Consider the following 25,613-nt stretch of genomic DNA (forward strand, 5'->3'; position numbering starts at 1 on the left):
AGACATCCGACCTCAGAACCTCCGACCTGAAAAAATTTTGACACCCGAGGTCTATCCTTGTCAGCCACCTACTACGACCGTACCCCTCCGAGGTCCGGCCAAGGCCCATATCCTGCCACTGCCCCAGCATTTATTGCGCATGACCCCTGCAAACCTCCAGTTCACTCCACAATTAATGCGGATCTCCGGCTTACTCCACAATTAATGCGGATCTCCGGCTTACTCCACAATTAATGCGGATCTCCGGCTTACTCCACAATTAATACGCATGGCTCCTGTCATCTACGGACCCTTAGCTCTCCACGGCAAGTCAGCCCAGCAGAGTCCAATCGACTATGATAAGTCTCTGATCTCGGCCTTACCTCCGACACCGATGCAATAATTCGCCCGATCGCGTGCCAGCTCGGGTCGTACGACGACCTCACCTCCGACATCAGCACAATAATTCACCCGATCGTACGCCGATCCGAACAACATGCCGAGCCGTACTATGGCCTCGCCCCATCACATCACAGGTAAACCGACCCCCTATAAAAGGAAGCCTTTGCTTCTCAGGGGGGAGATTCAGCACTCTACAAATACTGTTCTTCCTCTTCTCATACATTTTGCCCCCCTTCTGACTTGAGCGTCGGAGGGCCGGCGCCGGAAAATCCGGCCACCGGTCTGTCTGCAGGCACTCGGACGGAGGACGCCGCCCGCCGACGGATTGCCGCTCCCCTGTGAGAACCTACTGCTCCCTCTCTTCGACCGAAGATCGCCCCCGGGTCCAATTTCCAGCAACACTCCCCATATCTGGGACCCCGAGATCCAAACTATTCTTCACCAATCCCTTCGTGATTTCTCCCTCCGAGATCTGAACCCTAACCCTAGCGCCAGACCGTCCTAGGGTTGGGAGAGAGATCCGTCGGTGGGAAAGGGAGGAGAGATGCTGACCAAGTTCGAGACCAAGAGCAATCGGTTGAAGGGGCTGAGCTTCCACAGCAAGCGGTTGTGGATCCCCGCCAGCCTTCACAGCGGCGTGATTCAGCTATGGGACTGCCGGTTGGGCACCCTACTCGACCGCTTCGACGAGCACGACGGCCCCGTCCGCGGTGTCCACTTCCCCAACTCTCAACCCCTCTTCGTCTCCCGAGGTTTTATCTTCATTCACTACAGGAAAAGTTGGTTTTACCGACGCATTTTTGCCGACGCTTTTTACAAGCGTCGGCAATTTTCGGTCTATTGTCAAAATTTGCCGACACTTGTAAAAAGCGTCGGCAAAAGACGACGCTAATAAGCGTCGGTGCAGTCTCGGACCTAAGACGACGCTAAAAAGCGTCGTCGGAAGCCAACGCACCTACATCCCAACCCTCTTCTGACCATCCCTCCTCCCTCCTCCCTCCTCCCTCCTCTCTCCGGGTTTCCGATTTCCCGGCCACCGCCCTCCTCTCTCTATTTAACTAGTAGTATTACCCACATCTCTCTCGCCCTCCTCGTCTTCTCTCTCTCTCTAACCCATCAACGGTGCCTTCTCATCATCATCAACCCCCCTCCCTAACCCCCTCCGGATTCAAGAAACAGAGGCTCCGGCGATGATGTCTTCGCCCGCCTCTTCGCCGCCTCCTTGGATCCCGACTTCGCCCCTCTCTCCCCCGAACCGCGGATCCTCAAGTCCCGCCTCGTCGCCGGCGAGACCCTCTACGGCCTCTTCCTCCTGCGCTCCTCCCCGACCCTCGCCGAGATCGCCGGCCTCGCCGGCTACGACTACGTGGTCGTCGACATGGAGCACGGCTCTGGCGGCATCGCCGAGGCCCTCCCCTGCCTCTGCGCCCTCGCCGCCGCCCGCACCCCAGCCATCCTCCGCCGAGGCCCTCCCCTGCATTATCCCATCATTTATTTATTTATAATTGCATTACATTTATTATCACTGTTTTTACTTCCAGATTTGAGAGAAGATGGTGTTTGTATGGTAAAAAGATGGTGTTTCGGATGGAATAACATTTACATGAAAATTAGGCATGTTTGGTGGAAGAGAATGGTAAGCATATTTAGAAAACAATTACATGCTGCATCTAGGAAAACAATCCAGCATTCAGCAATTGCTCTTCCTAATTTTTGCTTGTTTGGTTAAAGAACAAATCTCACAAGTTAATAAGCACAGAAATGGTGCAGACGTAGAGCTCCAATGTTCTGATCAGTTCTCTGCACAGAAATGGTGCTTTCCCTTCTCACTTCTTTGAGCTTTGATGAAGCTGGTAGCTTGTGTAGATGGGGCATCCGTGTGAGGATGGTTTAGTAAGAGATCCCTTTTGGGGTTGTTGACTTCTATTATCTTGTCATTTGATGTTTTTCCTAGTGGATTTGTAGTGATAGAAATGGGTTTTCTTAGTCTGCTTTGGGTTTGTTGTGAGTTTTAGGACAAGAAGGAAGGGCAGGTTGCAGAGAAAGCCGGGACCAATGAAATCGATGTCCATAGTGATGCTGGGAGAGAAGAAGACGATGTGGTGGTGGAGATCCATGCAGGGTTCAAGCCGGTAGATCCCTTCTGAATGTAAGTGGCTAACGTGTCCTAATAGAGACCTTTTTTTCTTGCTATGTGTGACTGTATTTATCTATAAAATTCCCTCACTTATGGTATGATCACATGTTGTTTGCCCGTATGCATGAGATATTGGAAGTCCTCTGATGAATCATATTGTACATTTTGCACCAAATTTAACAGTAAGTTATTTTGTAGGTTCGAAGTCCTCTGATGGTTCTGCAAGGCAGATGAGGGAAGTTGCATGTCCCACCTGCACAGTCCATCTTCAGGTCAGGCACCTAGGGAAGTTGCATGTCCCCGCCCCTTTCTCTTCCCCTTCTCTCATTCTCTTGATTATTTTGCGCACTGTTTCCGCATGCTGTTTGGCCCGAATTATATGATACAAGTTGTTTTGCAGGTTCAAGTTCCAGCCTCGGGGTCTGAAACAATAGAATGTGGTGTGCGCCAGCACCCATTCCTGGTTGGTGCTCATTGATGTCTTCTGATTTTATCACATCGTGGTAATGCATCCGACTGAGCTTCAGGAAATTTTCTGTGTCACAGCTAATAGGCTCGGTTACCGGCTTTGTATATTCATTAATATGGTCATGTTTTACTCATTAGACTTGGTGGTTCTTTGTATATGAATCTTCTTTGAGCAGGCATATTTGGGATCGTCAAGTGTGTTAAGTGGGTTCGGATGACTGGAAACTAATTTAAAATGCTTGGATGGTTTTATTTGTTGATGCTTGTCTAGTCTGGCATTAGCAATTTACTCAATAAATTAGCATTAGCTGTTCTTCTTCTTTTTTCAATGTTCCAACTAGGAGTAGGACCTCTGTCTATTCTTCAAACACATTGATTTCCAACATATTGAGGTGATATGTGTCGTATTACATAAGAAAAATAAGAAAACAGAATTGCTTATGTTGGATTATATTTATTAGTTTGCCCCAGTTTAATTAAAAGGAAGAGAAGATAAGAGGAATTAATCACATTGTTTTTATTCTTAGTAAGTACGTACGTCTCTTCTTATGCTCTCAATTGAGGATTGTTGCTTGTAATGTTATATTCAAAATTGTGTTACTGAAAATACTGCATCACTTGTAATGTTATGCATAGATGAATGCCGAAATGATCTTTTCACTGCCCAATCCCAACTCCTAGTATAATAATGCAGGACCTGTTCCAATACTGTCCATCAGTGAAAAATTCATCTCCATATTTCCCGATGTTCCTCTGAATGATGTGCATATCTTATGTTCAAAATGTCATTTCATCTTTTTTCTGCTTATGAAAATGTTTTATCACTGATCAAATATCCAATATGATCTTATTAAATTATTTGTGGCCATTGAGCCTTATAGTTTGATGCATCTGTAGGAACCTTGGTTGATATGCTTACTACTGTTCCACATTTCTGTGCTGCTGATAACTATCATCTCAAGGAAAAATGTCAACTTCCAACTCTGCCTGTCCATGCTAGCATGTGAGTTCTTTCCTCGAATAGTAGTTTAATTTTCTATGAGTAATCTAACTCATGTATTATCATGAATCACAAATTGCTTGATTGCTGGCACATAACATACAACAAGGTTCTTGGAGTTTGATTACTTGACTGTTTATTATGTTAGGTTGCTATACTCATGAGCTTTATTTTGCCAAAAGCAACAAAAGTATGCGATTGGCATGATTAACATCTGCCTATATGCATTTGCAAGGGTATTTGGTTTATTGGAGTGTTTGGGATCAAATATTACAGACCACATTGATCAAGAAAAATCTTCCTTTGAGTAATAGGATTCCACAACATGGTTACAGTGATCATTTTCTGTGCTTGCAAAACAAAGTGAAACCTAATTGCCATCTTTGTGCAGATAATCTGCTGCCTATGATTAGTGGCTATTTAGATTTGTGGATGTCTCTATGTTTAGAGGTTATTTTAATGCATGGTAATGTAAAAAGCTTTGGCTATTAACTGGATGCCAATTCATGCTCAGACCATGCCGATTTGTTCTAAGCTTGTCACATCTCAGATGCAATAAAACTTTTCCATGTCCACTAATATTTTCTGAATTACCTAACTCTTCCTTGTGATAAACAGAAGATGGAATTCAATATCATCCAGAAGGTTGTGTCTTCAATACATTATCCCCAGTTGCACATTTTCTCGGAAGTTGATTGTAGAGCTTATTGGTTTATTATAGGATAGTAACTTTTATTACTAGTTTACTTTAAAAGTAAACTAAAATATTACCTTTCGCTTATGTTAATGCTGAAGTAAACTAAAAAATTAAACTTTTTTGACTTTTATAATTTACATTCGTATTTTTATTTTTTTAAAAAAAATAGCAATCCCGACGCTTTAAAGCGTCGGCCAAAATACATTTGCCGACGCTTTAAAGCGTCGGCGAAAACGCAAAACTGGATTGGTCTTTATCGATGCTTTAAAGCGTCGGGAAAGCGGTTTTTGCCGACGCTTTCATTAGCGTCGGCAAATCCCTGTTTTTGCCGACGCTTTCTCTTAGCGTCGGCAAAAACCGGACCCACGCCCACCTGCCCGACGTCTGACCCACGCTTTGGGACGCGTGGGCTGGGAATTCGCCGACGCTTAAACGCGTCGGTAGAGACAAAAAAAAGCGCCGGAAGTTATTCCTTCTTTTATAGCGATTCTCTCTTCCGATTTTCACTTCATCTTTTCTAAGTTTGGTTTTCTTAGGAGATTGTTTTAGATCTATGAGCATCTTTTAGGAAATATCATACCAATTGGCGATGCATTGCTTCTTGTTTTAGTTGTCTTTTTTTTTTTTTCTTTTTTTTTTTTTTTTTTTTTTTTTTTTTTTTTAAGGTTTAAAGCCTTTTGGTCAGTGTTGGGTAGAATTTTGTAATTCTGCCTGAAAATGATTGGCTTTTCAGATCTGTATGTTTTTTTCTTCTTTATTGCACTACATTTTAGTTTTCATTTTCTTAAAATATTGGCTTTAGATCTCCATGCGTCCCTTAGGAAATATCATAACAATTGGCGATGTGATGCTTTGCATTTCTTGCCGGTACTTTTTTTTTTTTTTTTTTTTTTTTTAAAGTTTGAAACTTTTGGTCAGTACTTGATCAGATTTTGCATGTGTGCATAAAAAATGGCTTTAGATGACACGGCCTTAAGAAAATTGCTATAAAGTTTTTTTTTTTTTTTAATGTGGTGGTTCTCGACAATTATATTTTTTCAGCATATTACATTTGATGTGACTGATTTAATGGGTCAGTATGCGGTTAATTACATTCATGCATGCATGCATACGTGGTTGGCATCTCTCATTCTTTGTGAAATAATTTTCTGTATCTGTACTGGATCTGACTGGATTGATTAGTCATATATCATAAATAATGGAATCCAAACTTTGGTTTTTTCTTGTTTTAGTCCTATGTAATTTTTCAAGCTGCAATTTTCAGGAGCTGACTGCAAGATCAAGGTTTGGAATTATAAGACACACCGGTGCCTGTTTACTCTTTTCGGACACCTTGATTACATCCGTACGGTTGAATACCATGATGAATACCCTTGGATCATTAGTGCGAGTGATGACCAGATAATTAGGATCTGGAACTGACTGTCAAGGACTTGCATTTTAGTGCTAACTGGGCACAACCACTATGACATGTGTGCATCATTCCATCCAATGGGGGACTTGGTTGTATCAGCTTCCTTGGATCAGATCATCTGAGTTTGGGATATCAGTGCACTGAGGAAGAAGATGGTGGCTCCAGTCGATGATGTCTTGCGTCTGAGCAAGATGAACACAGATTTGTTTGGGGGAGTTGAAGTTATAGTCAAGTATGTGTTGGAAGGTCGTGATCGTCCATCCAATCCTTCCTCTTATTGTTTCTGGAGCTGATGATGGGCAAGTGAAGTTGTGGCGGATGAATGGTAATTCTAAAGTCCTCTATGACTATCTTTCTGCCTTTACCGTGTCAATATGATGATTTTGATAATTCGTATTTAAAATGAGTAAAGTAAAAGAAGACTGCTCAACCTTTTTTTAAAAAAAATAGAAGTGGAATTTCAGCTCTAAAACAACTGGTATGAGCTTTTGGATGTACCAAAAATTTAATATCATTTGTTATTTTGCATGGCAATGGCTGGATAACTTATGGCCTTACCAATTCTGTTTGGTTAGGTTTAAGTGAATCAAAAATTGCTTGAAAGATCATAGAACTAGAATTGTCATATTCATTTGTTGTATGCTTCTGTGCATGTTAGCAATCAGCATCTTCTACACTTTTTCTACCTAAATAAATAACTGCATGAAGAAGTTTGGTTCTTGAAACTTAGAAGCATTTTCAATTGAAGGAATAACACATACAAGGGATCTAACCTGATCTGCTCTTTTACTCCGTAGATGCAAAGGCTTGGGAAGTAGGCACATTAAGAGGCACATGAGTAATGTATCTTGTGTTATGTTCCATGCCAGACAGGACATCATTGTGTCTAACTCTGAGGACAAAAAGCACTCGTATTTGGGAAGTGCAAAGTGTACTGCTCTTCAGACAATTCGGCGTGAGCATGACAGTTTCTAGATTCTCGCCGTACATCCTGAGATGAACTTTCTTGCAGCAGGTCATGACAGTGGTATGATTTTGTTCAAATTGGAGAGAGAACGTCCTGCCTTTTCTGTGAGCGGAGATATTCTTTACTACATCAAAGACTGGTTTTTGCGGTTTTATGAGTTTTTATCACAGAAGGAAAATCAAGTGTGTCCTATAAGAATACCTGGTTCTGTTATCTTGAATCAGGGACCCAGAACACTGTCATTTAGTCCCACAGAAAATGCTGTATTATTCTGTCTGATGCTTATGGTGGGTCTTATGAGCTCTATATGATTCCAAATTATATAGTTGGAAAAGGTGATTTTATCGAAGCAAAAAAGGGTAGTGGTGGATCAGCAGTTTTTGTTGCTCACAATAGATTTGCAGTCCTCGATAGGAGTAGCAATAAATCTTAAGAATGAAACTGTGAAGAAGTGTCTTCTTCGTATTGTCACTGATGCTATCTATTATGCTGGGATAGGCAATATATTCTGCAGGGCTGAGGATAGGGTCGTCATTATCAATCTCCAGCAGAGGATTATTCTTGGAGAACTTCAGACTCCTTTTGTTAAGTATGTCATTTGGTCGGGTGACATGGAGAATGTTGCATTGCTTAGCAAGCATGTGATCGTTATTGCTAGTAAGAAACTTGTGCATCGATGTACTTTGCATGAGACTATCCGTGTGAACATTTTTGCGTGGGATGAGAATGGTGTATTCAGATATAAAACCCTGAACCACATCAAGAATTGCCTTCCAAATGGGGACAATGGAATCATCAGAACATTTGATGTCCCAATATACTTAACCAAGGTTTCTGGGAACAATATCTATTGTTTGGATCGTGATGGGAAGAACAGGGTCATACCAATTGATGAAACAGAGTATATGTTCAACACTGTGTGGACAGGCTGTGATTGCTTATTTGCAACAGAAAGGGTTTCCAGAAGCTGCTCTCCATTCTGTCGAAGATGAGAAGACATGGTTCAGTCTGGCTCTTGAAAGTGGAAACATCGAGATAGCTGTTGCTTCTGCAAATGAGATAGATGAGAAAGACTACTGGCATAGGCTAGGCATCGAGGCCCTTCTGTAGGGAAATACCAGTGTTGTGGAATATGCATACGCGAGAACAAAGAACTTTGAAAGACTATCTTTCTTGTATCTTGTAACAGTAAGTATAGAAAAGCTTTCCAAAATGCCAGGATTGTCAAGATTAAAAATGCTGTGATGGTTCAGTTCCACAATGCCATCTGGGTGATATAGAGGAATGTGTCAAAATCTTGGAGAATGCAGGTCATTTGCCTCTAGCATATGTCATGGCTACTGTTCATGGTCTTACGGGGTTGCAGATAGGCTTGCAACTGAGTTTGGAGATAATGTTCACTCTTCCCTCTCTACCTGAAGGTAGAGGCCATTCTTTTCTAGTGCCACCTAGTCCCCTCATGTGCAGTGGTGATTGGCTATTGTTGAGGGTCATGAGAGGAATATTTGAAGGTGGTTTAGATAGTGGAAGAAGAACAGGACAGGAGGAAGAAGAGGAAGCTACTGGGGCTGATTGGGGTGATGATGACTTGGAACTGGTTGATGTAGTGGTTGTGATGCAGAATGGAGTTTTGGAAGTTGAGGATGGTGAGGCACATGAAAGGAATGATGAGGAAGGTCGATGGGACCTTGAAGATTTGGCATTACCACCCGATGTTGATACTCCAAATTCTACGGGTAATGCTCACATCTCCTTATTTGTTGCCCCTACTCCAGGCATGCCTGTGAGCCAGATCTGGATTCAAAAATCATCTCTCTCTAGGGAGCATGCAGCAGTTGGAAATTTTGATACCTTGCTTAGCTGACAATTAGGCATCAAAAACTTTGCTCCCTTGAAGCCATTGTTCGTGGATCTAGATATCAGAAGTCATACGGACTTAAATGCTTTTACTTCAGCTCCTGTTATATCGATTGCTGTTGAGAAGGGTTGGGGTGAGTCTGCTAGCCTGAATGTGAGGGCCTCCTGGACTTGTGTATAAATTATCTCGGCTGGATGAGAAATTTAAAACAGCATATTGGGCCACAGCAGAGGGGAAGTTATCAGAAGCTTTATGGTTCTTTCTCAACATCTTGCATACTATCCCACTTATTGTTGTGGACTCCAGGAGAGAGGTTGATGAAGTCAAAGTGCTGATCGAAATAGCCAAAGAGTATGTGTTGGGCTTGAAGATGGAGGTAAAAAGAAAAGAAATGAAGGACAACTCGGTTCGGCTGCAGGAGTTGGTGGCCTCTTTCACCAACTGCAAACTTCAGAAAATTCGTATGAGGCTATGCTAACCAGTGCCATGACCACCTGCTTCAAGGGAGGGAACTACAGGACTGCAGCCAACTTTGCAAGGATGCTTCTGGAGAGCAGCCCAACCGAAACTCATGCAAAAAAGGCTAGACAAGTGCTGCAGGCATGTGGTGATAGGAAAGATACAAGCCAGCTGAATTATGATTTTAGGAATCCTTGTATTGTTTGTGGGGCAATTTTTTTTCCAATTTACCGAGGGCAGAAGGATGTGTCCTGCCTTTACTGTGGGGCACGATTTGTTCCAGCCACTGAAGGGCAAATTTGAGCTGTCTGCGAACTAGCAGTGGTGTGAGCTGACGCATCTGGTCTGTTATGTTCTCCAACTCAGACAAGATGAGGAAAGGTATTTATCATACCATACATAATCTTTTTCACTGTGGCCTTTATCTTGGAGCTTTTGTCTTTGGCTGGAATATTGATTAGGTAGAAAGTAATGCAATAAGATACGTGGAAATGTTGCTATCTTAAGTTGTTCTTTTTGGTTCCACTGGTTCTTTTGAGTCCCCTGGGCTCCCTTCCTTGTAGGCTATCTGTGCAGAGAAGGTTCATTTGATTTAGAGATGGAATAAGGAATACATTTGGTCTTTCGCGAAACTTGTTTAAAGTTCCTAGTGAAGACCTGTTTTTGGCAGGTTACAACTCTTGTTCAAACACCATATATATTTTGTCTGAAATTCTTATGTTTGGTGGAATGACTAAACAATGGCTAAAAAATGAAAGACAATGCAATCATGGCTCAATAATTTTGTGAGGAAATAACTGGAAGCCATACTAGTGATTTTTATTCAGGTTTCATTGAAAGAAGTTGATTCTGCCACGCTGCCTCTACGAAACAACACAAAAAATTGCCTTTGCTTTGTGCGGTAAATTAGTTAACTGTGTCGTGCATGAAATAGATGCTTATACTTTTCATTTCAAGTAAACTTCTAGATTACATGGCTTTATTTTCAGTCAGAACAACTTGTGTGGTGGCTCCTCAAGGTCCAATGTATTCAGCTCTTGCATCCTTGAGCCTGGGCCTGACCTGATCTCTAATTGGGCTGTGTACCTTTCCACTGTTGCTCAGGTTTAGTTGTGAGTGTTCACATAGCAGTAGAGGTGATGCGCCAATCCATTACTTAACTTGAATTCCTGGCTTCATAGCTATTATCTCTTAGCTTGACAAATAAATTTAGAGTTTTGTTTTCCAGCAAGTTGAACTTTGGATACATGGCTTGTGCTATTGGGGCTCGTGCCTCCTATAGCCTCAACTTCCTCTATATCGAGTGATGGGTCCCTGCAACTCTGATTAATTAGGCACCTTTTTTTGTCTTTCTGATGAAAAATGAGCTAGGAACTTAGAAAAGTTAAAATGTGGAAGTTGAAAAATATCAGACTAAAGCTTAGATGCTTGTGATGGCCAAATATGGTCACCTATTTCTATTATTCAAATGCTGCAACTTAGGATTATTAAGGCAACAGCTATTTACTTTAAAGCTTTCTTGTGGATAGTGACAAAAAAAGAAAAAGACCTATAAAAATTTATGTTTAAAAAATAACGAACAATTTTCTCTCTTAATCCTACCTATTCATGATAAATGCTGAGACTTGGTAAATGGGCCACTAGGTAGAGGATGCTTCGTCATGGAGCATTGCGTAAGTTTTAGGTATAACATTGGTCTAGAGTATATATTTCTTCTGACAACCGTAATCACAGCGACTAAATGAAAATCCTTGACTTGAAATTCCAAAGAAGACTAAAAGCGTATTCTAGAATGAAGTATATTTTTTCTGGAGCAAAGTCGAGTGAGATTACTGCCACAATTAATTCAGTTATTAACATACATTTAGTTGCAATAGGAATCACATTAAGCCATAACTTGATATTATGACAAATTTTGGAGCCTGCTACATGGAAATCTTATAACATTTGAATCGGTTAGCTTCAGGCATGGTCCAAAACCCAATGGGCCCCGGCCTATGTACGAATCCTAAATTTTGCTCGTCTCCCTGATTGGGGGCCATCCTAGAAGATCTTCCTGTAGGGCGGGATGACCCAAACACTCCCTTACTGAGATTTCCTTTTTAGGTCCTAAAGTAAATTTGAGATCTTTGATTGGAATGATGTAGAGAAGTTTAGAGCGGTTCCTACGAGGGCGAGGGGAGGACATGCTCTTTTGAGATCTTTGAATTAGATGAGGTTGGGTTTAAAGCTAAACCATTGGCATCCAACATCTAACAAATTTAATGACATGAACAATTCTTAAGTAATGCTCTATTTTTTTTTTTTAATTTACTGAAAAATAGTAGTCTTTGCGATACTCATCCATGTAGAGCATTGACAATCTTTATATTATTGTCGATTGCTTCTGTTGTTTGATTTGTTGCATCTTTCTTCTCCAGAAAGTTTATGATATTTTCATGCAAGGAAGATTGCATATTTCAATGCTTGGCCCTATTTCGCCTCTCTTTTTCTTTTTCCAGAACCAAATGGGAAAAGCCCTACATATCTATTATGTGAAGCTGACTAATGCTCATAGTTCTTGGATCCAACTTTCAGATAAGTGGGAGTGGCATGCTGGTATGTGTTTGGCATCAAATAGGTGACCTCCACAAAAATCCCCCCTTGCCACCTAGCAAGAAGATGCAATTAATTTTACAAGCAACGGGAGGCTCTATTTCATGGGCCAAGCATTGTGTCTTCAAGGCCTCATCCAAAAACTTGTCAAAAGGTATTATTTGTATTTTTTGGTCCTATATAAATACCCAATATCTACCTATATATAATTGATATAAGACTAAATATATGATTATATAGATCCTTACATACTTCTTTCGTTTAAGCTCTGGCATCCTTGCCATGCAAATGGTTCAAATCCATTCAATCTAATTACAAGCGCTATAATCGGCCAATGGCTATCCCTAATGAACCTGTGTTGTAGTACTCTTAGTCCGCATAAGTCATAGGCTGGATACATTCTAATACTATTTGTCACAACTCAGAATTTTATTCAAAAAAGTTAATCAAAAGGTATTATTTAAATCTTTTGGTCTTATATAAGTACCTAAAATCTACCTAATGCATAGTCGATGTAAAACTAAACACACACTCGTATACATTCTCACACCTTATCCTGACAAGGGCTTGACGAGGCCATGATGCACATGAGAAACTATAATTTACCTAAAGATGCTGCTCAAGGGTCCAAGAGTTTTTAAAGAACTTAAACTTACGTTTTGTGGTATATGCTTAAGCCCTCTTTCAAATCACAACCAAGTGCATGGGTTCAGCATTGCTCCTTTTATTTTGATTTAATATTATAGAAACATCAAAGTTCTACGACATCCCAAGTTAACCTAACACTTGGTTTGCTTTCATTTGATGTTTCCATCTACCCTTGCGTGATAGAACCCTCGGTTGGAAGGAGTCAAATAGAAGAGCTCCAATTAGATCAGTGATGAGGTAACTCATGTGGGCTTCCATCCATGTATCCACGTCAGTTCTAAAGTATAGACAGAGGGCCGACGACAAGATAGGCTCCGTGTGCACTTAAGAGATAACGTCACCCGAAGCAATTAAAATAAGCCAATTCCAAGTACTACATCACAAGTTCCGTGCCTCACCGTCCTTAGGAGCGTGGGGCCTTTTTTTTTTTGTAATATGGGAGGTCGGATGGGAGGGAGCAGCAAGCCCACTTCCGGCTTCTAACAGCTTGCTTCCGCGAAGAACCTCATCAAGGGGACAGGTTTTGGTGCCACCAGTGTTGGAAAAAAAAATACTGAACCAATTCGGCTGCTGAGCGTGTGGGCTTATTTGGCTTCATTCTGCCTTGATTTTTTATTTTCTTTTTTTTTGGTAAAATAGATAGATTAAATCATTGGAGTATAGATGCATACATGAAAATCAGAAAATAAAACATTTGACAATTGAATGGGAAGATTTGTGGACATATCCCATAGTTCAGTTCCAATGTGGTTAGCCACATAAGACGTCATCTAATTGATTATACTATTAGCTTATATATATATACATATAAGGTCTTGGTAGAAAGTAATGTGCACATCATTAGCTAGCAAGCTTCTAGAAGAGGATTTGAAAGCTATCTAATCACTATCGGGAAGTCTCCCTCCAACCAAAGGTGGAAAGCTCTCAATGTTTGTGAAAGTTAACCTCTCCCATTTCGCACGTCATTACATTATTAGAATTGTCATATCAAAGATTCTGACATCACCTATGTAATAAGGCACTATTAGCACTCCTAATAATAAAGCATGCACCACTAAATGCACCTTTTGCTTGTACGCTGCCATTAAAATTGACCTTGAAGAAGCAGAAAGGTAGTGGCTCTCAAAAACATAAGTCATCTATAAAGATGCAGAAATTGCATAAAAAGAATTGCAGGTTGCCCTTATTATCAACACACTCTTTGAAATAGTTAGCCGGAGAAACTTGCGAACCTAGATCTTAGGTAGAAGCTTTTAACATAATCAATTTACCACTCTGTCTTATACTTTGGAAAATATGGTCATCTCTAGCCACCTAGATATGATAAGCAATGTAATAAATCAAAATTGCTTCATTTTTACTATTATTACTAGAAATTTTTTTTCTAATAGTTTGGCATCCAATGAGAGATTTGGGAAGGTAGAAGATCCTAGAGAGGAGCTTGCTTCCATTTCTAGGCTGCTATTCTACATTGAAGTATGACATGAGGAGCACACTCCTCCACACCAAGGTATAAATCACAATAGCTCGGTATTTGAAACTCATACTGATGTAAAATATCTCAAGCAATTTTTTATATAAATAGAGCGATCCCACCTATCATGCACATTCAAACATTGCTATGATTTAGTTGGAGTTTAAATAAAAAGAGTCTATAAAAATCAGAAACTTTGACATAATAGAATATAGACCCCATCCCAATCTGTCACTACTATTGTTGCCTGAGATTGCAATAGACAAGATTTTATCTTCTAATCCTTTTGCAAATAGCTGAAAGATAAATGGCAGATTCCATCTCCTTTCTCTGGTAATTATAAGTTCTTTTACCATAAATCATGAAGCACATCAATAGATATACCATTACCAATACACTATATAATGTTAGAAAAAATAATTAGAGCAAAGAAGCAAATCTTCTTCCACAAATTGGATAAGACAAAAAACTAGAAATTATATTTCGCCCACGTAGCTGCTGCTATTATCATTATCATTATTATTATCACTATTATCATTATCATTCTCAAACTACAAAACACAATTTAATTTTCAAAAATAATCTTTCTCTGATAACTTCTATTAGATTTTTTTAAAAAAATATTTAAAATATGCTCGACTGCTATAAAAGATATGGATTCTAATACGGTTAAACTTTATGAATAATGATAGTTCTAATTAGATTTCTTTCTTAAAATATTTGAGACGTGCTACACTTCTATAAATGAAAGATTCTAATAGAATAAGAAAAGAAAAAGTAGAGACTAATTGTAGGGAAAAGAATCACTCATTGCATGCTAGTTTTTGAACGGTAGGTGAAAGAAAATGTAAAATAATCATAAATTAACTACTTTAGGTTTTAAGAATTTAGATTTAATAAAATTATTCTAAATTTAAAATTTTGAGCAGTCACGTTGATCTATACGTGCATTGTAACTAGTTGCTTAAAATAATGGCTAGTTATATGGAGCTTTCATGCAAGAAGTTAGAAGCTTCCCTTTATATAAAATAATTTATTAGTTGAAACCTATCATAATGTTCTCAAATTCAATGTTCCGAAGACTTAGAATGGCAGGTGACGGCTGCTGGGGCCGTTCATGACATGATTTCCAGAGTCTATACGGGCCAGCCAATCTTTTAAATTTAATTATAATAATTTAAAAAGTCTTAAATTATATATCGGTTCAATGTAAAATTATTTTTTTTAAAAAAAAGGGGTTTTAAAAAGATTATACATTAGCTAAATAAATTTATGAAAAGTATCTTAGTTATTTCTCGGAAATATGTTTTGCTAATTCTGGTAACTTAGAGGAAAAAAAAAAAGTTTCATGAAAGGAAAACAAATCTTCTATTTATCAAAAAAATTATTTTAAAAAAATAAAAAAAAGACAAGCAAACAAATAGCCCTATTTTATGGCATTAGGTGAGCACAGAATGATGATACTATATCATATTTTTTTAAATATATACATATCTGGTGCTTGCAAACATGAGTCCAACCAAATTATATAGTTTGAATGAATCTCAAGATCTCTATTTGTATTCGTATCACACTCATATGTAAAGATATATTATCTCAATTGATGTATATAAATACATCCTGAGATATCAACTAATACAATATGAATGCATTGGATATTTGGATACCATTCTTCGATCATCCCTTTCTACTTTTTTGAATACATAATTTAATATTGATGGCTAACAGTGATCATTAATGTCATATCGGCCTAGATTTTGATATTTGGGTTCATCATATAGGCAGAGATCTTAAAAATTCTTGATCCTTTGTAAAAAATCCTCGCTTTCCTTCTCAACTTGGTAAACCAAAATTTCAATCCATCTCGGTCTTGGATCACCCACCCAGATAACTGATACCTCTAGTTTCCGAAAATCTTGACTAATTTCTAGGTGGGCAGTTCTTATCCTTGCCTAATCCAGACTAGTTCAAAACACTAACTAATCAAGTGAGAGAACTGGAGAGAAGGTCGACACCAACCCATGGGACCTGCATTTACTTGTCCACTCTAACCTAATTAGCACCTACTTTTCGTCCATTCAAGACATGCCGGCCTGCATGGTCGCGTGGAGCAACCCTACTGGCTTCGAAGCCCGTTCGTGGGGCACCCACCAACCCAGTGGTTGGCCCGCCCTCGAGGCGACGTACTGGCGGGCACCGCGTGGGCGTTGAGTGACAACGTCACACACGCACGCACGCGCGCGCATATACAAGTATGGATGCATACATGCATGCATGTATATATATATATATATATATAGATATATAAGTATGCATGAATATATATATATATATATATATATATATATATATATATATATGTGTGTGTGTGTGTGTGTGTGTGTGTGTATGTATGTATGTATGCAGGCATATATGTATATTAGATTTATCATCTAGAAACTTGTCTATAAATACCATATTGGAAGAAACATAGAATTTTGTCATTATGTATTTGTCCAAACACAGCCGTCAAGTTTCTATAAAATTTATAACTAAAATATTTCTATAAAAGGATAGGGCTAAAAAAAGAAGGAAAAAGACTTTTCTACTGTCACCGTATAAGGTGTTTATGAATAAATAATTATTTGATAATGATCAAGCAATATCTATTTTTCTGCTAAATAGAATCTATTGAATACATAATTTACTTGATACTTTTTATGAATGTCAACTAAGTACCGTAAATTAATAGATCTCGATTGTACGACCATAGATAATTCCAAGGAAGAGTTGTGCTAAATTACTCAAGATAGCATTGTTTTCGGATGTGACTAGGTTCCTTTCTCTGTCCTTTTTCTTTAACTTACTCTCTTTTTAGTAATTTGGAAGGGTGTTTCTTAGTTTTCTCCCTTAGAACACGCTGAAGGATTCATGTATGTTATTTTTAAAAGTATAGCTTTATATAAAGATCATGCATGCACTTGCTTCTCTTTTTTTTTTTTTTTCTTCTGTTACAATACATGCACCTAAAGACGCGTCAACTTCATGGACAAAAGGGTGGGAGTAAAACTGCATGTGTTGATTGGGATTGACAACTTTTGTATGAACATTTGTTATAAGAATTTTAGCAGCAATTGATTATGTTCTCCTAACAGGAGTGTGAAAATGTGGCATGTTGAGCGTATCCTACATAACCATTATAAGGCTGAGCAAATTTTGGTGCAGTCTCTTCTCAAAGACATTTTCCTTAAATTTTTTCTTTTGTTTTTTTACAATTTGGGAAATGGAAGCATAAGTTCCTTTGGTTCTCCCGGAAAACGACCTTCTTTTTTTGAACCCATTTATAAAGAACTCCAAAAAATAATTAGAAAAAAGTCTTCTGAATTTTTGCCAAAGATGTCCATTCTTGTCATGCGACCAGTCATATCATACAATCTAATTGTTGTGTCTTTTGCTTTGTATATAGAGGTTATGTGTGGCGGACTATAATATATATTGATATGTGCTTCTTGTAATTAAATTTGATTACTTTTTTACATTTTTTTTCTTGCCAAAATCTTAAATTATGGTTATTTATAAATAATTATTTGTCGATCTACTATAAACTATTTGACCGTTCAATTTTTCAAAATGCTGATAAAAGCACTTCTAGAGTCTATGTCATACGCCTATAACACCTCAATCAATAAGTTAATTATTTCATCATTTACAATATTATCTATTTATTGGGGTCATATAACTAAGGCGCTAAGCTAATGGTATGCTAGCGCACTCAAATGTAAAAACAAGAGCTAAAAATTAAATACCACTCACGTTTTTTTATGGACTACTTTTGGTGTAAATTGCGTAGCTGAGATACTTTTTCACGAGATGGATTAGATATTCCTAAATCATCTAATTTAAGGATATTTTATCTACAAAGAAACTTAAATGATAATTTCCCATCCCTAGTATCTTTTGCTTTCTAAAAGATAATATTCCTTTTTTAATTCATTTGACTACCATATTGTAATTACCATCAAATCATCAATATATAAGAGAAAACTTGTAATAACCCAGGATCTTACCTAAAAAGGCTACCTAGAAATTATTTTTTTAGGTTTATTTGTCTTATATTAGTATCCAAGATCTTCTCGGTGAATAATCGATGTGGGACTAAACACACGTCCGTTTGGATCCTAACTAATAGATATCTAATCATTTATTTAAAGTCTTATCGAACTATGCAGTAAATGAGAAATATAAACATGCATACATACATACATATATACATACATACGTATATATATACATGCATATACATACACACATATATATAGATAGATAAATATAGATATGTTATGTGTGTGTGTGTATACTAAAATTTATATATTTACTAAACAAGTTTGAATGGCTAATTTTTATCTTCTAAATTCTTTTGTTGAAAGATATTGATTAACTAGGAATATGTTCCCAAATCATTTCTCATCATTTAGCTAGAGTATGATTGCTCCGTTGCACAATTTTTACACATTGGCAGTTTTTAGAGAGTATAATTAGTGAAGTATTTTGATGGTTATCACATTTGTCATTGATTGATTTATTCAGAAAAAGTAAAAAAAAATCTTTAGATGCTACACAAAAGTATGTCTGATAGTTAATGACCATAGAAAGAATGCTATGAGAGATGAAACCCTTTTCACTTTCAATATTTAAAAATTATTTTTTTAAACAATTCATGAGGTTTCCGTAGTATTGCCCAAAAAACTGTGGAAACACCAATCCTTTCAAATGTGTCAAATACTTTAATTAGTAAAGTCTTTTTAACATGTTATTTTTCGTTTATCTATTTAAAATTGTTAATTATCACCATAATTTAATACGCATGTTCCACTCATTCCATAATCAATGACTTTGCAGCACGCCTTGTCCAACTTTTGGAGAGTTATTGTCATCAATCTCATCAGTTATAGAAATTTTTATGTTTCTAAAATAAATTACCAAACTTTCTGCAAACAAGGTAAGTAACAGATTTTTATTTGCTGCACTACTCGGAGCTTATGCAATTTACTAAAAGATCTTTGGTTTTTAAATTTTGTTTTAATTTTTTGGGAGCAGGGTGTTATATGAGGTTCTTCGAACTTGGGAGATGGAGGGTCTGCTTCCTGTCTCTTCCGGGGAAGCAACCTAAGAGTCACTCTAATCAAGCAAGGCATCACATACTATGCAAGTACTTTGGACAAGCTTTGTTTTGTTCAAATGATGCTAGTCTTTAGGTTGAAACCATTCAAAATAATCTATTGCTCTATTGTATTAATTGGATACTAGCACTAGCACCAGTGGAACCCTCCGTCTATCAAGGGTGAGATAAATAAGAATGGATGATTCCAAGGAACAAGCCACTAAGCCTAAATGTTTGGGTTAGCCATCCATTGCCAACTGGAGTTTGCTTGGTTCCATATGTGACATTTAGGACTCGTTTGGTTCGCAGACAAAGAAGGAAAAAAAGTGTGGTCAATGAAAAAATAAAGAAAGGCTTCTTATTTGGTTGAAGTTTTAAAATAAGAGGGATGGAAAAGTAGTATTCCTCAAGAAATAAGATTCTCATGTTCCATGAAAAAAAAAAAACTCATAAGGGATATGGAAAAGTTACTTTTCCATCAGATAGGAATTAGGATTCTTTTTCCAAAACTACTATTTAGCCATCAAAATCATGAATAAGATCTTTTTCTTTATTGAGGGTATAATAGATATTTTAGACAACTTTCTACGAAAGTAAATGCCCAACCAAACTATGCTATGCTACTTTGAAATGTACCATTTTTTCATGGTCAACTAAACACGCCAAAATTATTTTTTCATGCATCATATTTTCTCAAATTAATTTTTTTTAAAAATATTCTAATGAGAATTTTTTTTTCACGAATTAAGAGAGTCCTTAGATTTCATTGAGAGCAACCTACTCTAGCTACCTAAATGGTTTACTAAATTTTGTCTGGTTGACATGGCTACGGTCTCTATAACTGGCCTTGGAGCTCAATAACAAATGCCTAAAAAGATCCTCATATTTATACAACATTCCCGGGCACTCATAGTTTATTCAATTTGGACAAAGAAATCAGATTTTTCATGATATATATATATATATGGTATGGGGTGATCGTCCTAGGATCAAGGGTGATGTGGATGGAGGTGATGAGATCACCGCGTTTGGTTGCACCATGGTGATCCTACGTGGCGGTGATCTTAAATCACCTCCACTTCTCAAATCACCCTCCAACTTGGTAATAGGATACCCATCCTTGAGGTCGAAAATCCAAGATCACCCCAGAGCAGTGATACTGGGTTAAAGGTTAAAGACAAAAATACCCCTCAAGTAGTAGAAAAATTGATATATCAATATACCATCAATATATTATGTCAATGTTATATATATATATTATGTTGATGTTATATATTATATTAACGATATATATTATATTATAATATATTACTAATCATATTATTATCCTATTATTATTGAAGGATAATTTTAAATTCTAGTAGAAATATATTATTATATTTTATATTTATATAATGAAAATATTTAATATATTACTATATTACTTCTATTCACCTTATTTTTCTAATCAAAATAATTATTAGTATTAAAAAAATCTATTATAAGTATAAATAAAAATATTAATTCTATAATGAAAAATAACATATGTTTGTAAGATTAATAATTTAAAGGAGTAATAAATATATTTTTATAGAATATATTAATAATTAATATATTGATAAATATATTAATATCTATATTATAATATATTTTATATGATTAATAAATATATGATAAGGGCTACTAAAAGTAGAATATGTGACATAATTATGGAGCTATTATAGGAATTAGTATATTGACTTACATTTTTAATTCATGAGACTTAAAAATATATAAAAAATTCATCTAAGATATATCAAAGGTATTTGTGGTATTATGTGGTCAGTGATCTTGAATCTCTATATCATACCAACTAAGTTACTCATGGATATCTGAGAATTTTTAATCACTGGATCATGGCCTACCAAACATATTAATCTTAGATCACCGGGGATCAAATCATCAGGAATCTTAGATCACCATGGTGATCCTGTTGGGGTTACCAAACGCCCCCTAGAGGTACTCATAATAGTGACCTTCCAGTGGAGGTAGCTAGCGCCATGATCAACTTCTATTGATTTTACCAATCCAAGCTCACTCCAAACACCTTATAGAAATCTTCAATCAAGTGTGAATAGGTATGAAGCTTGGAATAACTCTTGCGTCTATGAAACAGTATTCAAGAAAGCATAACCAAAGAATAACTATACCGTCTAAACTTGCTTACGACAGGCATAACCATCGTAGAAGGTAGCTGTCATAAGCCATTCGTCGGTACAAAGGCATTTTATATGCATACTTTTACTTCTTTTTTTTTTTCATGGACACAAAGTGTTATTTTCAAAAGATGATTTTTTTTTTTGCTATTCGAAAGTGTAATCAAACAAACAATGGCATAGTTCAATGTACACCCATTTTCACAAGCATGACTTTTACCATTTTTATGCTTTTAATTATAAACTAAATGCAGCCTAAGTGGTTTAAAAAGTTTATTAGTAACAAACTGAACAAATTTTTCTTCTATGTCCTTCACATATGTCTCATGATTTTGTCCAAGGTCACCCTCATACTCATTCAATCCTTCAATGGATCGGCTCCTCCCAACCAATTCGGTCCCACCCGTAGTAGCCCAATATACGGTCCTGCGACTGGACGTCAGTTCCCACTTGGATAGCCTTGTCAGTTCGTACTCCCAGTTTTTTAGCCATCATTCAGTACACGCGTGAATCAATGCGCACACTCGCACATATTCGATTCCCTTAGGTTCACCCCTGCACCGCACCAGTAAAAAAGTAACAAAATATAACGAACACCATAAAACACCCCCACTTCTACACCAAAATATGCATTCCAAACATTCCTTCTTTTTTTTTTTCCTTTAAAAAACTAAATCTACTACAATCTCCATAGGGAGGTTTGTGCGCGAAATAAGTTGAGCAAATATACCAAACACCGTGATCATATTATCTCTGATAGAATATTAAGCTTTGAAGGTCGACTATATTATCATTGAAAGAGATCCAGTAATAATGATCGGTTAGATTTAGAGTTAACTAGGTGCTAATAGATTTCTGTTCTTGTTTGATGTTTCGAAAAATTTAAAAAAATATAATTTTTGGATGACTTGGTATGTCTATTGTAAAATGAATAGTACTATTAAGTGATTTTTATTTTTATTTTTATGATGGAGTATTTTGGAAGGATACTTTAGACCCAATTGTTAGAATTTTTATTGTGCTTTATGGTACTTTATTTTTTTCAATATATTGGATATATTTATATTAGAAATAAATGATCTGTTCGTCTTATCAAACTAACAGAAAATATACGGAAAGTTTACGGAAATGAAGCGCGTCAGATGTTGGCACGTGTAAATGGCGAGCGCTTTCCGCAAGAACCCACGGAGAGCGAGCCGGGAGGAAAAAGAGAGAATATACTGCTCCCAGTATGATGTACCGCGGCGAATCGTTGGTCTCGGGTTGAGGAACCCTGGAGGTGCCACGTGTCCAACTTAGAGTCGCCGCGGGTGCGTTCGAGCCCTCGCAAGGCCGGCGATTGAGGTTCGGAGTCGTTCGTTAGAGTGCGCCGCGGTAAGTGGAGAGGGGCGTAAAACGGAGAGCGGATATCTGGACCTGGATATGGTCAGTTCCGTTGACACCGTGGGCGGTCACGGTAATAACTTTTTCTTATTTTAAAATTTTTACCTTCCTTTCACTTTTACCACGCTTACAAGCTAAATTAGTTTCCTAAAGCTAAAGCGAGTTTGTGATTGCTGCCATTGACTAACCTGTATGGTTTAAAACTATAAGCAAGTATTTTCTAGAAAGTAAATAAATATATGGAGGACTCAAATTTTGGAAAATAGATTGATTAATCATGATATTAAGGGAAGGATTACTATATCAACATGACATTGAGGGGAGAGTTGGACACCGGATTTGGAGCAGAATTCAAGTTTTTTTAAAAAAAATAGACTTAGTTGGCCCGCCGTAACCCATTGGCATTGCATTTTTTTTTCACTTATATCATATTCATTTGTTAAACTATATAGTAGTTTGTTTATGTCAAACCTAAGATGGAAGCTCATAGTGAAAGCCTCATCAATTAGGAGACGTTTGGTATAGGGTGATTGTCCTAGAATCAAGGATGATATGGGTGGAGGTGATAAGATCACCCCGTTTGGTTGCACCATGGTGATCTTATGCAGCGGCGACCCTAAATCATCTTCACTCCTCAAATCACCGCTCAACTCGGTGATGGGATATCCGTCCTTGAGGTCAGAAATCCAAGATCATCCTAGGGCAATAATCCTAGGTTGAAAATTAAAGACAAAAATACTCCTCAATTTAGCAAAAAAATTGATATATCAATATACCATCAATATATTATGTCAATGTTATATATATTATAATATATTACTAATCATATTATTATCCTATTATTATTGAAGGATAATTCTAAATTATAGTAGAAATATATTATTATATTTTATATTTATATAATGAAAATATCTAATATATTACTCCTATTTATTTTATTTTTCTAGTCAAAATAATTATTAGTATTAAAAAAATCTATTATAAGTATAAATAAAAATATTAATTCTATAATAAAAATAACATATTTTTATAAGATTAATAATTTATAGGAGTAATAAATATATTGTTATAGAATATATTAATAATTAATATATTGATAAATATATTAATATTTTATTATAATATATTTTATATGATTAATAAACATATGATAAGGGATACTAAAAGTAGAATATGTGACAAAACTATGAAGCGGAATTAGCATATTGACTTATATTTTTGATTTATGAGAATTAAAAACACATAAAAAATCCATCTAAGATATATCAGGGGTATTTGTGATATTATATGGTCGGTGATCTTAGATTTCCGTACCATGCTAAATAAGTTACTTATGGATATTCGGAGATTTTTAATCACATGACTATGGCCTATCAAACACATTGATCTTAGATCACTGGGGATCAAATCACTCCAGCATTCAGATCACTTGAGAACTTAGATGATCGTGGTGATCCTGTTGAGATTACCAAATGCCTCCTTAATTTATGCCAATTTGAAAAGGAAAAATGGGGCTAAGTATTTTAGCCACTACTGCATTCCTTTGATTTTTATCAATCTTCCTATAATAACATATATTGACAGATCGTTTTATAAAACAAAGTTGTCTTCGTGCTTATAAAATTATCTTGGAGGTGTTCAAAGGGAAAGGGCGTTCTAGAATTTGTCTTATGAAGACCAAATCAATTATCAACCCACAAGTAAATTGAGCAGCAAATTACCATTTAGAGAATCATTAATTGTCAACTCATTGCCTAAATTGATGTCAAGGACCATTGAAATTTGCTCTTATGTAAAGTCTCAATAAGCCAACTCTTAGAAATTACAATATTTAAACTTGCATTAGTTTCTCTCTTTTTTTTAAAAAAAAATCTGCATCAGTTACCAAATGTGCACGCACCATGGAACTTTATGTTATCGCAGTTTTCACATGCATCCCCTATAAAAAATATATATCACTATAAAAATTATAAAATAAAGATAAATAATAAAATATTAGAATATTTAAGTATATCATCCTTCTATGCATCATGATTCACTTGCTTTTACGATATCACCAATGGGTACACTTTCTTATGACTATTAATTTCTTTCGCATTCATTTGCTCATAACAAATTTGATTATTTATGAAGGGGGCTGCATGTGCCAATTCTCCAAGATGCCAAGAAATTTGCTGATATGGTCAATTCACCACATGCTATAAATGGTGCACGAGGGTAGGGATGTAATTGAAATGAGCTAGAGGCTTAAATTTGACTTAATTCAAAATACTCGAGCTCAAAATTTAACACGAGATCGATCAAGCTTTAATACTTAACTCGACTCGACTCGATAAAAAAAAATAATACTCTAGATCGATTTGATTTGACTCGAACCAAGCTGCTCGAATTTGATTCTTGGCCATAATTAAAAATACAGCTAAAACAAAATATAACAAAATATTATATTTAAAATATTAAATTAATATTATAATATAAAATAAAATATATATATATATATATATATATATATACATATATATATATATATATATATATATATATACATATATATATATATATATATATATATATATTTGATTAGGTTTGGAAGCCTTCGAATTAAGTATTTGGTTGCTTGAGCTAGACTTGAAAAATTATCAAAATTATTTGTTTTGAACTCGAGCCCGATAATAGCTGAGCTCAGGCTTGAATCCGAGTGGAGACGGCACCTCCAAGATAAAGGAGTTAAATGTAAAAAGCACATTTTTAGACGTAGAGTAGGGAGCAAATGGAAACGAATAATTCCCACCTCTGACGACCCGTAGGATTGGAAATA

At 36.6% G+C, this 25,613-nt stretch overlaps 1 long non-coding RNA gene and 1 pseudogene across 2 annotated transcripts; both read left to right on the forward strand.

Moving 5' to 3' along the window:
* Positions 1 to 925: 925 nt before the first annotated feature.
* LOC103724282 lies at positions 926 to 10,169 on the forward strand (annotated as a pseudogene).
* Positions 1,933 to 3,244, forward strand: LOC120105688. Of its 2 annotated transcripts, none has more exons than XR_005508022.1 (3): positions 1,933 to 2,513; positions 2,717 to 2,790; positions 2,919 to 3,244. It is a non-coding gene; the product is annotated as an uncharacterized LOC120105688 (long non-coding RNA). The 2 variants fall into 2 exon arrangements; XR_005508021.1 differs by having other exon boundaries at positions 1,934 to 2,530.
* Positions 10,170 to 25,613: the final 15,444 nt, after the last annotated feature.

This window comes from Phoenix dactylifera, unplaced genomic scaffold (genome assembly GCF_009389715.1).
Source record: "Phoenix dactylifera cultivar Barhee BC4 unplaced genomic scaffold, palm_55x_up_171113_PBpolish2nd_filt_p 000343F, whole genome shotgun sequence".
Classification (NCBI taxonomy): Eukaryota; Viridiplantae; Streptophyta; class Magnoliopsida; order Arecales; family Arecaceae; genus Phoenix; species Phoenix dactylifera.